The sequence below is a fragment of the Schistocerca americana genome, chromosome 3, assembly GCF_021461395.2.
Source record: "Schistocerca americana isolate TAMUIC-IGC-003095 chromosome 3, iqSchAmer2.1, whole genome shotgun sequence".
Classification (NCBI taxonomy): domain Eukaryota; kingdom Metazoa; phylum Arthropoda; class Insecta; order Orthoptera; family Acrididae; genus Schistocerca; species Schistocerca americana.
Genome location: NC_060121.1, coordinates 574,182,458 through 574,198,004, shown reverse-complemented (window position 1 = coordinate 574,198,004; position 15,547 = coordinate 574,182,458).

The window sequence follows — 15,547 nt, the reverse complement described above, 5'->3', positions numbered from 1 at the left end:
AGCTATACCCCTAATCACTTGCTCTCTACAAAGCTTTTGTTACTTACTTTCGTTCGTGATACATGTAATGTTCAGATGTCTGAAATGACGTTAACATTGATCGATAAGCGTGCAGAGGTTTGTTGAGAAAGCAATATTCAGAAACGTTTCAATAAATAACTTGGTGCCAGATGATATATTGTGATCTCTGTAGAAAAATAGTAGGAATATGAAGGTAAATGTTCTTTTGTCACATTCTGGTATCTTTTTTAGAGTTGAATAGAACTTGGGTGGAGGGGAGTATGTCCGTTCATTATTTAATGATAACCATTTGAGTGAAGAAACCGGTGTACAAAATTGTTGTTGTCCTGTGGCACCTTTTATTGTAGAGAAGGCGGTTCTTCGACGCTGTAAAAGGAGGAACTGAAAACCGATTAATTCCTGGCTGGCTTCAACTGTGTCACAATGGCTGCTTGCGCGGTATGTAAAAATTAAGAGTGATTCTCACCCTTTTCAAGAGCTTGTAATCTTTAACTTCCCAATTTCACGGTCAAAACATAATAACAGTTTTCTACAGGTCATTCATCAGAGAAGTCCTCTGCCTCCTGCACACCGATCTAAAGCGAGATAGGTGTATCTTTTTTTTTTCTGGGTCATGAAACTAACCATAATCATGGCATATGGTACTAGAAGATAATCCGTTCGTGCCTCTCTCGCTAAGGTAAATCCCTTTTGTGTGCTGAGAGTAATGATTTCATATAAAATCATCCTCAAATAGAGGGCGTATACAATTTTCAAAATCGTTAAATTATTTTTCTCTCACTGATAAATAAGCAGTCATCGATTTTTCTGTCCCCGTCAGTAAAGGCAAGCCTCACAGAAGGAGATTTTGCACCGGCGACCGTTTACAGGACGTAAACATACACATATTTATCGTATTTATTTTATGCATTTGTACAATGAACAACGCTATTGTTACATAAATGTTTATTTCGTGCTATTTGCAACTGACCGCATGATGCCGAGCAAACTAGAATAATAAGGAAGTATTTTCCAACAATCTGAGACATTAAACTAGAACAGAAAAATCTGGAAAAAAGGCAATCCTGAAATATTTTCTCGACGGCACCAAACCAGCAGGTCAAGTAAAGAACACCATTTCTCTTTCGTAGCGCTTGTTAAATTTAAATGTGGGCGTAGAATTGATTTTTTAGGAGATGCACTGTCTGCTAAGCGCAGAATTTGGTTTCATTTCTAGTACTTTCAAAATTTATTATTTTTAACGTAATTTGTAATTGCATAAATGTTCCACAAGATGGCGGAAAAATCTTTTAGTAGCACGGATAATATGCTCGCATGACACAATAAGTGGCAGCTAAGAGTCATCACCGTTGGTTAGAAACAGATGATTGCTATGCTTAATCTCCCAATTTTTTTGCGAAAAAAGGAGGGAAAAAGTTATTAGGACGTATAGAAGTCGCGTGTGAGCAATAAATACAGCAGAACCACAGAATAATAAATATAGACGGTGGCCCATTCGGGGAGTGAGGAAGTACCCCCCCCCCCCCCTTTCGCGTCCAGGAGTTACACAGTTATACAATCGAGATTATACTCAACATGAGTTTTGTACCAAAATGCATCTGGAGCGGAAGAAAGAATTAAAAGAGAAGAGACGAGCAGTTACCATTCATCAATATCAGCAACAAATAACAAGGGAGATAGAAAATCTGACAGCGCTCAACACAGGCATGGCTGACAATTTTAATTTAAACGAAGGATCAAGTTCCCTCGCCTGCAGGGAGACTCTGGGGACGACGCTGGGTGGTAACTCACTTAGCGCACAAATTACGCAAGAAAACAGTAATAAACCAAGGGAAAACCATTTGCAAACAAATGTACAGCTAATATAAAGCCAAAACAAAGATAACAGATATCATAGCGATGCAGTAGGTCCATTTTATGTATTTGTAGAGGTACTTAATGGTAACGTAGGTAAATACCACCCCATGGCCTTGGGGAAGTTACTATTTATCTCAGATTCTGGGAACAGGCAGAAAATCACAAATCTGAAGGTTGTACGGAAAAACAGAATTCGGATTGATTTATCGACAAGAGAGGCTGCAAACAACTTTTCACAAGACAATCAGCTACATCAGAAACAGATGATAGCATACATACTAAACCACAGAACACATTGGCGAGGAGTTGTTAGTAATGTAGATACCGAATTAACAGAGTTAGAGTTGAAAGACGCTATTCAATCCACAATTATAGTCACCATGTACGCCGAATGATCAAGAGCATAATTAATTTAGAAACAACGAACTACATACCCGACAAACTTTTGAGGTCACATTCGTATCGCGTTTCCTACCAGAATATGTGACGATGTATGGAATGATATGCAATTTTAGACTATTCATACCCGTAGTGAGGCAGTGTCTTAAATGCCTTGTGTATGGCCATCTTAATAATCAATGTGTGGTGGCCGAGAGGTTCTAGGCGCTACAGTCTGGAACGGCGCGACCGCTACCGTCGCAGGTTCGAATCCTGCCTCGGGCATGGATTGTTGTGGTGTCCTTAGGTTAGTTAGGTTTAAGTAGTTATTAGTGGACTGATGGCCTCAGAAGTTAAGTCCCACAGTACTCAGAGCCATTTGACGTAACCAATGTCAGTCACAGACTCGAAGCAATCTGTGTGTGGGGACCCACGAGACAGTTCAGTGAAAAAGTGAAATAATGGACTGCGCCCACTGTAAAGGGAAACACACATCGAGAGATAAGTCTTGCCCAGTATACCTCAAACAACAACTGATTAAGAAAGCATTAGCTACATACGTTATATCCTTTGTAAGGAAACTGAAGAATATGTAAACCAAAGACCTTATGCTGCTGTGGCGGGGAATCTTGGTAGGAGTAAATCGGATTGGGAGAAAAAGTTTCCCCCGTAAAAAGTATTCAGCACAGATTCAGCACAACTATTCATCACAGTAGGCCGAAAGAAAGACTACGCCAAGTTCTTTTGTTAATAAAAATTTACCAATATCTCCTGTTAAAGAGAATCCACGTACACCACGGCCACATACTCCTGAATCACAACAGGAAATTATATCCGGAGTGGAGGATAAGAATACGGAGACAGTCGAACTACTGGTGGAGGAATAACAAATGTAATAACACAGTTTACCTCATTAACCAAAGACGGTTTCGGTCAAGCTAATATATACAATATGGCTGCTTGGATACTACCAAAAACATAAATATAGATAAAGACAGAAATAGGTCATACTTTAGCTTTACTCATATAAACAGAAAAGGGATATTGAAGTTCCCCTGTGCAATACCAGATCCTTATATGCTAATAGAAAGTCTTTCATACACGAACTTTATAATAATGACTACTCTATCGCTATTATAAGCATGGCCTGGATGAAACAAAACGTGTGTATTAGATGCCAATGATATGCAGTAATATAATCGGATCGAGAGGATGGAAAAGGTGGAGGAGTTATATTGATTAGTACAACATTCAGCTATAAACCAATTACCATGTCACTAGCTAACACTGACTGGCAAGCAATAACAGTAGAAGTAAGTACTAACAAATGCTGATTCTCCATTGCATCTGTATTTCAAACAACACATGAATACAATGTAGGAACATACGCCAAAACCCTTCCAAATCTGTGGGGACTTCAATGGCAACCACACAGCGTGGCGGTGTCATACGAATGATAAAGCAGGGAGTACGGAATGTCTCGCATTGATGATTATAACATGATCATATACAGTGATGGATTTGTAAATTTAACCAAGGACCGTGGATGAGACCAACTGCAGTGGATGGAACATTGGCTTTTCCCTGTATGAACCAAATTACAGAATGGTCGTTTCTGCTGGGTACCGTTGGATCAGATCATTTCCCTATAACTGTGAATATGCAATGCGAGAGAAATAACCGAGCACATATTGCCAACACAGTGGTTTGGAGCATGAGCATATCGCCAAATCCTTGAAATTAGAGTTGAAATCAACAGAAAAAACCAGCCTCGATACAGGGCCTATACGCAACTAAAGAACAGCATATATCATGAAGCAAATGAAGCCATCCGAAAACGACCTCTATCAACAGAATGAAGGCGACCGGGTAATCCACGTCTTCATCTATATGGATACTCCGCAAATCACATTTAAGTGCCTGACAGAGGGTTCATCGAACCACCTTCATAATAATTCTCTATTATTTCAGTCTCATAAAGCGCGCGGAAGAAACAGACATATCTTCCCGTGTGAGTTCTGGTATCCCTTATTTTATTATGATGATCGTTTCTCCTTATGGAGGTCGGCGTCAACAAAATATTTTTGCATTCGGAGGAGAAAGGCCGCGCGGGATTAGCCGAGCGGTCTAGGGCGCTGCAGTCTTATACTGTGCGGCTGGTCCCGGAGGAGGTTCGAGTCCTCCCTCGGGCATGGGTGTGTGTGTTTGTCCTTAGGATAATTTAGGTTAAGTAGTGTGTAAGCTTAGGGACTGATGACCTTAGCAGTTAAGTCCCATAAGATTTCACACACATTTGAACATTTTTGAGGAGAAAGTTGGTGATTGAAATTTCGTGAGAAGATTCCCCCGCAACGAAAAACACCTTCGTTTCAATAATGTCCACCCGAAATCCTGTTTCATGTCAGTGACACTCTCTCTCTCTTATTTCGCAGTAATGCAAAACGTGCTGCTCTTCTTTGAACTTTCTCGATACACTCCTTTAGTTCTATCTGGTAAGGATCCCACACCACGCAGCAGTATTCTAACAGAGGACGGACAAGCGTAGTGTAGGCAGTATCTTTAGTAGATCTGTTACATTGTCTAAGCGTCCTGCCAATAAAACTCAGTCTCTGGTTAGCCTTCCCCACAACAGTTTCTGTGTGTTCATTCCAATTTAAGTTGTTTGTAATTGTAATTCCTGGCTATTTAGTTGAATTTACGGCCTTTAGATTTGACTGATTTATCGTGTATCTAAGTTTAACGGATTCCTTCTAGCACTCATGTGGATGACCTCATACTTTCCGTTATTTTGGGTCAATTGCCAATTTTGCAATTTGTTTTGATCTTCTGATGACATTATTAGCCGATAAACGACAGCATTTTCTGAAAACAGACTAAGACGGCTTCTCAGATTGTCTCCCAAATCGTTTATGTAGATAAGGAACAGAAAAGGGCCTATAAATCTACCTTGGGGAGCGCCAGAAGTCACTTCTGTTGTACTACATGACTTTCCGTCATTTACTGTGAAGTGTGGCCTCCCTAACAGGAAATCACGATTCCAGTCACATAACACACAATTTCACTACAAGCCGCTTGTGTGGTACAATGTCAAAAGCCTTCCGGAAATCTAGAAATACGAAATCAATTTGAAATCTCTTTTCAACATCACTCAACACTTCGTGTGAGAAAAGAGCTAGCTGTGTTTCGCAAGAAAGTAGTTATCTAACTCCATGTTGACTATGTGTCAATAGACCGTTCTCTTCGAGGTAATGCATAATGTTCGAATACAATATATGTTCCAAAATCCTGCTGCATATCGGCGTTAATGATATGGGCATGTAATTTAGTGGACCACTCATATTACCTTTCTTGCATATTGGTGTGATCTGTGCAAGTTTCCAATATTTAGGTACAAATCTTTCGTCGAGTGACCGGTTGTATATGATTGTTAAGTACGGAGCTATTGCATCAGCATACTCTGCAAGGAACCTAACTGACATACAGTCTATACCGGAAGACTTGCTTTTGTTATGTGATTTGTTTCACTACTCCGAGGATGTCTATTTCTACGTTACTCATGTTTGCGGCTGTTCTTGATTCGAATTCTGGAATTGTTACTTCGTCTTGTTTGGTGAAGGAATTTCAGAAGGCTGAGTTTAGTAATTCTGCTTAGGCAGCACTGTCGTCGATATTATTTTCATTGTTATAGCGCAGGGAAGGCATTGATTGTTGCCGACAACATACTTCGTGTACGACCAGAATCTCTTTGATTGTCCTGCCAGGTTTCGAGACAAAGTTGCGTTGTGGAAGCTATTATAAGCATCTGGCCTTGAAGTCCGAGCTACATTTCGAGCTTATGGAAAAGTTCGACAATTTTGGAGATTTTGCGTCCATTTAAATTTGGCATGTTTTTTTCGTTGTTTGTGCAACAGCGTTCTGACCTGTTTTGTGTACCAAGAAGGATCAGCTCAGTCATTTGTAAATTTATTTGGTATAAATCTCTCAATTGCTGCCGATACTATTTCTTTGAATTCAAGCCACATCTAGTCTACACTTCTATTGTTAATTTGGAAGGAGTGGAGATGGTCACCCAGGAAGGCGTCAAGTGAATTTATCTGCATTTTTTCGCTTTCTTTTTTTTATTTTCAAAAACTTTTATCTTTCTCTGTGTATTTATCTCTTCTCCATATTTCTGCCCCATATAGTAATACTGGTCTGATTATGGTTCTACATATTCTTACTTTGGTTCCTCTTGAATTTTGGGTCACAGTAGCTTGTTGAGTGAGTATGATGCTCTGAATGCAGCTTTTATCTTCGCCTCTATTTCTTGCTTCTCATCGCTTTTATTGTTTACTACTAGTCCCAGATATTTAAACTCCTTTACTTCTCCAAATATGCGGTTATGGATCTACAGAGTTTCCCATCGTTTTGTTCTGTAATTTCTTTCTACTTTCATGAATTTTGTTTCCTCATCATTTATTTCTAACCCAGCTTGGTTTACTTTTTGAAAGAGTCTTTTTATCAGTATTTTAAGGTCATCCGGGTTTTCAGCGATTAGTTCTACATCATCTGCAATGTCCAGTACGTTTATTTTTGTTAATATTGCGATTCCCTCTTCTGCTTCACTTGCTGCATCCAGCGCTTCCTGTATTACAATTTTGAACACGAGGGACGATATTCCATCTTCTTGCTGATTTCTGTTTTTGCGTCAAGCGTCTTGAAATATTCTCCATTTTCACGACCCTTTCGAGCCTTTGTGTCACTTTCACAAGATTTAAAATCTTCTTCGGTATTCCGAATCTCTGCATTGTCTTCCACAATTTATCTCTGTATATACTGTGATAGGCTAACTAAAATCAAGAAATAGAATTGCCATTGTTTTGTTGTAATCCCAATATTTAGATATGGCTTCTTTCAGTATGAATATCTGGTCAATAGTTGAACGATTCTTCATATATCCCGCTTGTTTCTCATTTATTATCTCTCTTAAATATGGTTGTAATTTTTGTGAAGGCTCTTGGAGAACATGTTATAGGCGGTGCTAATTAATGAGATGCGTCTGTAGTTACTGCATTGTTGTTTGTGGTCCTATTGTAAATTAGTATTATGACCGCTTCTGTTCACTTCTCTGGCCTTCTTTCATCATTCCAGATGTTGGTGACAAGTTTATGTATTTGTTTTGCAATTTTTATTCCTTCCTTCTTAAACAATTCAGCTGTTATGCCATCTCTCACTGGAGCTTTGTTATTTTTTTCTAGTCTATTGTCTCTTTCATTGTCGGTGGTAGAAACAATATGGAACAGTAGAGTATGCAAATAAACGAAACTGAGAACAGGTGGTATACTGGTGAGTATCGAATCAAAAATATTTTTAAGAGAGGAAATTATAACATACAGTAAGAATCCAGGAAATGTGTGTTTTTATCATTGGAAAAGACTTATACACCACATGCAGGCCAATCAGACAGTCTGAAGTGAAAAACTACGCAATGTGTGAACAGTTAAACCATACAACTAGCGATATCTCTAGTACCGATGAAGGAGGAATTGAATTTACAGAAAGAGAATGAGCTGCTAACAGTAATATTGTAGTTGAGAAGGAGAAAATGATGAATTATATTACACAAGTTAATATTATTGTCAGCGATATTGTTTGTGGCCACGATATTCAGAATGTCTCAGTGCAACACAACAGTCCACTAATGAAATTGTTAGCTGATTTGAATAACTACACCAGCAATGAAAATTGTGGAAACAATCGATTCCAGTTAAATTACCGAACCTAGTGTTAACGTTGTTGATGAAGTTTGTTTGATTGATGGAGATACTGACGTATGTTTTCGAGGAAGATCGTAGGCATATGCTAGTTGATAATAGTGTTAGCAGTGAGTGAATGTCAAAAGAGGAACTACATTACACCAAGGCCTTGGTGCCAGGATTTTTCTAAACAAACGGTTCAGAATAGATAAGTATGGAGTTGGAAGTAAAACTCTGAGGTAAACGATAAACTTAATATAGAAATCTTCTTCATTGAAATCTTTGTAGGACTTATGCATCCTAAATGATGATTTCAGTGAAGAAGGGATGTAATAGAAAGAAGAAACAGAATGCGAAAAATCACAAGCTGGAAATGTTGAGCCCGTTGTCACTATATATGTGGGAAAGGTGAAAACTGAAGCATTATTAGCAGTTGTAGTTAGGGTGCACACACGTCTGAATATTTTCTTGGACAGGAAAGAATTAAACACTTCTGTGGGACTTCATACAAACAGTCAGTATCAGAAATGTAGATTGTAACTACAGAACATCAATGAATAAAGAAATACGTCTAGAATACAGGACAGAAGAAAGTAATTTAAGTTTTAGTTGTGTTACGGAATACATATAATCAGTATTTGGGGGTAGATTTTTCGTGTATTCAAATATTAGGATGTAGGCTGGTAAAAATTACGGATAATCCATTATAAAGAGGAATCCCTTGGCATGAGTACACCAGAGTCGGTTAAAAATGAGCATAATTAGGTCAACCATATATCCAGTGACTTGACCTGCTCAGATAGTTGAGTGCGATAGCACGGCGATTCTGGAATTACGGCCTTGGGTAGAAACTTCCCGGTGATTGACGACCTGGGCTGGTGTACTGCCCAACCTGGGTGCTTTTAGTCAGTTTTCCACATCGAGTTACGTGAATTCATTAGTTACACTATTCTCATACATTTCGAAACACTCTCTCACACATTTACGTGGGGTAATAATAGGCAGAGACGGATGAAATATGATAATTTCGAACAGGATGGGGGTTGAGGGTGAGGGGAATAGGCGGCAAATACCATTCAGCCATCCCCTACCCGCTACCACTAACACTGCTAAATCCAGATTGACTAGTTGATCTCGTGAAGATAAGGGTTGAGAGTAGGAAACGAAGAAGTATCCAGTGACTGTAAGGAAGAAGTTTTCGATGGTTTGTGTAGACTTAGCGACGTAATTGTAAACAATAAACACAAGTCGTAGATTCTGATCTTCTTTGAAGATGATAGTCCATAAAAGCATCACATTTAAGCCATTTGTAATCGTGTTAGTGAACAGGGGTGCTTTCAGAGCTAGGCTATGGGAAATGCTTAATACAGTGCTTAATGGAACCTTATAAATATGAGAAGAGTACCTTTTATAATGCGTTTGTTATTGTTAATTAATGAAACAAGTCAATCAGAGATGTATTGGTTGATAGAAGGCTTAATAAAGTAATTGAAAATGCTAATAATCTATCCTCTGTCCAGACAACTTTGGGTCTATCTACTGCGATCGAATTAAGATTCCACATATTCTAAACATTTTTATTTGATACCACAAGTGGTATGAAATTCCGTTTTCATATCTCCTTCTTTATATGTCAGCCTGTGGCTGCCGAGTTTTTCTCCCGCGACGTGTGTGGTACCTTTTCATTGAGCTGTGTTAACAGATTTTGCTTTACAGGTGATTTATTTTCCAACTCAGTAACATTATTATTTAATTACGTTAATTATATTTAATTCACTACTGACATTCTTATTTCTGGAAGCCAAGCGAAGAACTTACGATCGCAGCCCTTCGGTTGTCAATCGCGTTTTCTGCCATCGACAGTGGTATATTTGGTACGTTGTTCAGTCGAAGCCAACAGCACTTAATGTCTTTTGAGCTCGCTGAGCAGCCCTGAAAATGAGAAAACGACGGCTTCATGATAGTCGAAGTTGCTGCTTTACGCAGGTATTTGTAACCACTGTATCCGTTATCCTCTCCTGACATATTTGAGCTCAGTTGTTTGCCACTTTCGCGGATGCTGAAGCACATTCTGCTTAGCTACTAGACGCCACTCTGCTGTCGAACGGGCACAGGTCGACGTTCAATAAGACATAAGCTGATGTTAAACAGTTGATGGCTTCTGCCTCATAAATGGCGATTTATACAGTTTTCTAGTCAGGTTTTCAGAATTCCACGCAAAACAGAATACACATTGCAGTCGCTAATATATCCTCTAGTATCTGTTCAGAGGCCTTGGAAGAATATAACCCGTAAACGTAAGTAGAGGCGACAGCATTTCTCCATAAGGAAACATAAGGATGACCTATAAAATCAGTGAAACTGAGGTTTAAGTTATGAAAGCTGACATATATCGCAATCGGCAGCTTACATAGTTAAAAAATTAAAATATAAAGTGAAATAAAAGTCTTCATAAGTAATATTTTTTCTATTTCGAACTGTTATGCTGATGGACGTATGTAACTAAATTTAGATAAATTTCGTTTCCTGTAGAAGATGTATTTAGAACCTCAGTGACTTAGACTTAAGAGTAGTAACTACTGTAATAGCAATACATTTTACAAAATTTTTTCAATATTCACTTTAATCTTACTGAATTGTTGTAGTTTTCTGACATAATATATTTAGAATTCTATCACGAATCTGTTCAGAATTAGTTTGTGGTGGCTTTAATAACAACTATCAAATTTCGTGTCTCTTCGCATTTATAGAATTGCTTTCTAAGTTTCTTTGGGGTTACGATATTTTCTTAAATTAACCCTGCTGTGTGACGTATGTCATTACTTGAGAGTTTCTTCCGTATCAGAAGAAGGTCAGCAATAATTAACTCATTCGGTTAAGCCGCGTACTGTGCATGTTTTCTCTATCAGGTTAAGGCAAGGGACTTTCGAACTTAAACGTTTTGAGAACGCATGTAATTGTCCCAGTTTCATATTGGCCAGAGTATGTGATTCATTACCACTGGTGACCATGCAGCTCGTTAGAATGAAATTACAATGAAATAAACACCCTTAACTGCTTACAGGCGTTGACATACGTCAACGGGGACAGATAAAAGTGTGTGCCCCGACCGGGACTCGAACCCGGGATTTCCTGCTTAGATGGCAGACGCTCTAACCTTTTTTTTTTTTTTTTTTTTTTTTTAAAACAAATCTTATTTTGTTCGCTTCTGTTCGTTGCATCTGCTCGGGGCGGACGTCGTAAGACCGTAAGACAACCGTTTAATTTCGTTATTGATCGATTAACTCACTTTTTTTGTTACAGAGGGCACGTAACCCTCTGACAGAACACGCTGAGCTACCGTGCCGGCTGTACACAGACGATAGCGCGACTGCAGGGATTTGTCTCTGGCACACCTCCCGCGAAACCCACATTCTCAACCTATTCTCCCGCACTACATTCGTAGTGCCCCCGCCCATTATACTCATTACTCGTGGCGCGTTATCGATCCCCGTAAGAATTCAGGCACTGTTTGTGCATTTGCACCGAAGAAGAAAGAACAGATACCATCTTACTATATATATATAGTTAAGGATCACCGGCCACTTGACCATCTTCTTCTTCTGTGCGAATGCACAAACAGTGCCCGAACTCTTACGGGAATCGGCAACGCGCCGCGAGTAATGAGTACAATGGGCGGGGGCACTGCGAATGTAGTGCGGGACAATACGTTGAGAATGTGGGTTTCGCGGGAGGCGTGCCAGAGAGAAATCCCTGCAGTCGTGCTACCCTCTGTGTCCTCGGTGGCTTTAGATGGATAGAGCGTCTGCCATGTAAACAGGAAATCCCGAGTTCGAGTCCCGATCGGGCACACATTTCCATCTGTCCCCGTTGACGTATATCAACGCCTGAAATCAGTTAAGGGTGTACATTCCATTGTAATTTTCTGCCCACGTGTCATCAAACTGAGGAAAAAGGGACGCTGGAACGAATTGCATTTGTCTACTGAGAGCGACTCAATGGTCTCCAACCAGAAACAGTTACAACCAGTATATGCTAATGTATTTCATAAATGCTTAACCTAACTCAGATTACAATGATGTTAGCATTATGGACTTTTTCTACATTTTTAGCTAATTCTAATTCTCACCAAGGATGCTTTATTTCCATGATGTTAGATACAGTGCAAATAATTACTGAAGTGCCAGTTAGATGGTTTCTTGCAGCAGAAGTGGTGCTAGAGCTAATTATGCGAGTAACGTCCTATTAAAAAGTTAACAAGACACTTTGAAAACAATCTATGTGCTGTTCAGATAACTTACAGGAATGCAGCCGAGTAATGGCGTCTACAGTAGTTGATATTTCGACAGAAGACCACCCTGTTATTATTTTCAAGGCAGAACTGCACCCGGATGTGTTCCTTTAAGTTATCCGAACATTGTGTACGCCAGAAAAAATTGAAGTCTCAAATCTGTGTACAGGATGCATACATTTTTATCTTTCTCGGAGGCACGATACTGGTGCTTCTGTCTTGATGATATGATGAGTGGCTCTTACGTTTATCTTATCACGCAGCTAACGTTCGATAAACAGATACCCCTCTCTTGCTTTCCGACTCGGAGAGATAAATCGATTCAATTAAGATCTGATGATACTTGTGTCAAAATATAAGTTGACATTCTGTAACCGTGTACTCTGTTTACTTTAGAAGTATCTATATTTAAATATGTACTAAAGAGGCATCCCTTGAGTACAGGGGTTCATATGTTGCTAAGAATGCGTAGTGATGATGTTTTGATTAAGTACTTATCCTTTAATTTCGTGTAGTCTTTGTACCGCAAGTAACTCTAGATTACTTAACTTCTGAATCTGCGCTCGTCATAGGAGCGACCGTAACTTAATATTAGCAATTTATACGCATGACAGAAAAGTGACTATCGTGAACTTTGCCTGTGCAATACTTAAACTATTAAGTGTTTCCATTCACACATGTCATAAAAAAATGGCGATACAGTTCGTTTAAATATACAGAGTACCATTACTACAAACAACGCGATCAGCACTATAGTGATGCCAAATTTTTTTCGCTTACGACGACAGAAAATTTTTCCGAGGTCAGTTTGGAGTTTAAAGATTTTGGGATTTTAACTGCAGAATAAGTTCGGAATATATTTTATTTCTGAGATATTTGGAACGTGTTTCCAGGGCTCGGGGGTCGGGAATTTAGGTTTAGGAATTTCAGATCTGGGCAGAATAGGGCGAGGATTTGAATATGAAGGGTAGGTGACTGAGAGGAAGTAATTATGTGATCAGTTATAATTTTTAGTATTTTCAAGAGTTTAGAGGGGGACAGCTTTTGTAAACTGGCATTTGTGAAGGCCCTTGGAATCGATCGGATGGACGAGTATTTATGATTTGATTTGATGAATGGCACGGGGCATGTTGTTATGTATTAGCTTCGGGTAATCATATAAAGTGTCTGGTGGCGAATTTCTCAAGATATTCATTAGTTATCCTGGGTCAATGGTATAGCCTCGACACACTTCACGGCGATTATCCAAGTAGCTTCCTCTCCCCAATCCCTACTTTCCCGTTGTTAAGGTAACAGGCGTCATCACGATCATCTTCCCTTCAAGCATTAGGCCTTTTTTCATTAGGCCTTCTTTTGTTTTGCCTGTTACGGAACCCATCCATCGCTCCTTCGGCCTTCCAGGACTTCTCCTCCCAGCTGGCTTAAACCTTCTAATGTGCAGAGTTGATCTTACTCCACTCATTCTTTCGAGATGTTCATTCCAGTCTCCTATTTCATTTTATTTCATTGATGATATTAAATGTATTCAGTTCTTCATTAACTTCCGAATTTCGACATATGTCGACTCCTGTGAGTCCCTGTAGCGCTCTTAAAATCCTCGTCTCTGTTGCTTGTATGCGACTTTCTTGGTGTTTACTTGTAACCTACGCCTGACCTTCGTGAACAAGCATTTGAACTACCATTACCTATAAAATTTCAATCATCTTTTTTTCTTAATTTTACTTTTTAGACATCTTTTTATTCTTCTACACATATTCCCTAGCTTTGCTTCTTCTCAGTATGTCATACTCACATGTGGTCTCACATCCTAAATAGTTTAAATGTTTGCCCATGTGCACCGTACTTTTGTTAGTCACAATTTTTGTCCCTACTGAACGTTTTCCTTTAAAAACCCTAGATTTTACTTTCCTTTCTGAAATAGTCAAATGGTAGTCTTCACAGATCATACCTAATAAATGTATTCCTTTTTATAAGTCCCAAATTAAAAATCTCCTTCCATTTCTGAATTGCGTCATCTAATAAATGTTAAAAATTACGGGTGAAATGTTGCACTATTGTGTAAATCCTTTGTTTGTGACTACAGGCGGTGCTAGAATACCACTTACATCTAATAGACCGTCTTGTGTTCGTACAGACTCTTTAAAGCATTTATTGGATGTTATTGACACCCTCTTTTCTTCAGAATTCTTCACAGTTTCTTCTTATGTGCATTATCCAACGCCTTAATAAAATCAAAGAATACGAAATTATTTTTCACCTTATACTTTCTCTCTTTTTAGATTATTTATATATTGCATTTGATGTCTACCTGCTCCTCCGAAATCCCATTTCTGTTCACTTAATAAACTCTCAGCTGTGATCGTTAACCTCTTGTGCGCCATTCTTGCATAAACTTTGCTTAAGATGTTCAGTAAGCTGATTCCCCTGTAGTTTTCGCAGTTACTGCGATCTCGTTTTTTGAACCGTGATATCAGCTTTGGTTGTGGCGACACTTCTGAAATATCTCCATCCCTCCAACACACATTAAATACATGTCGTAACTGTCTTGTAGTGCTCCATATTTTATCATTTCAGCGTTTATACTGTCCAGACTAATATGTTTTTTATTCTTTGGATTCTCTTAAAACGTCCACACACAAATTGTATATAGGTCCTATTTCAATTTTATTCTATTTATTCTCTGTGGAGTTTGTTTCTTCATATCTCAAGTTCTTATAATGTTCTGTCCATATTGCTTGGTGGATGTTATTTATTTTAAAACCTCTTCTTCTGTTTGATTGAACATTTCTGTTGTTTTACTAGCTATCTTTTGCTCTCCGTGAATATTGTCCTCTGTTACACTTATAAGGCTATAAGAAGAATGTTATTCGATTTGCAGAAGCTGTATCTTTTTTTATAAATTTCATGTCTCTGCTTTGTTGATTCTTTGACATTTTAAAAGTCTTGTTTTGACTTTGTAACCCTTCTTATATTTTTCTTTTTTCCTAAGGCTTCATAAGGGGCTTTCTTAACTACAGTTTCAATGCTTTTCCATTTCGTATCTATTTATTCCGTCTATTTATTCCGTTTCTTCTTTCTGCTCCAGTTCTTAATGAAGTTTCCTCGAGTCCAGATCTTGTAGGCTCGTATTTAGTAAATTCACCAGTATTTAGTGAATTTTTTGCTTCAGCTTTTCTTTTGTCAACTTCTCCTCCTTTCTCCATTGTGGGTATATTTTATGTATATTTTTATATATATTTGATATAACACCAAGAAATGGCCAAAA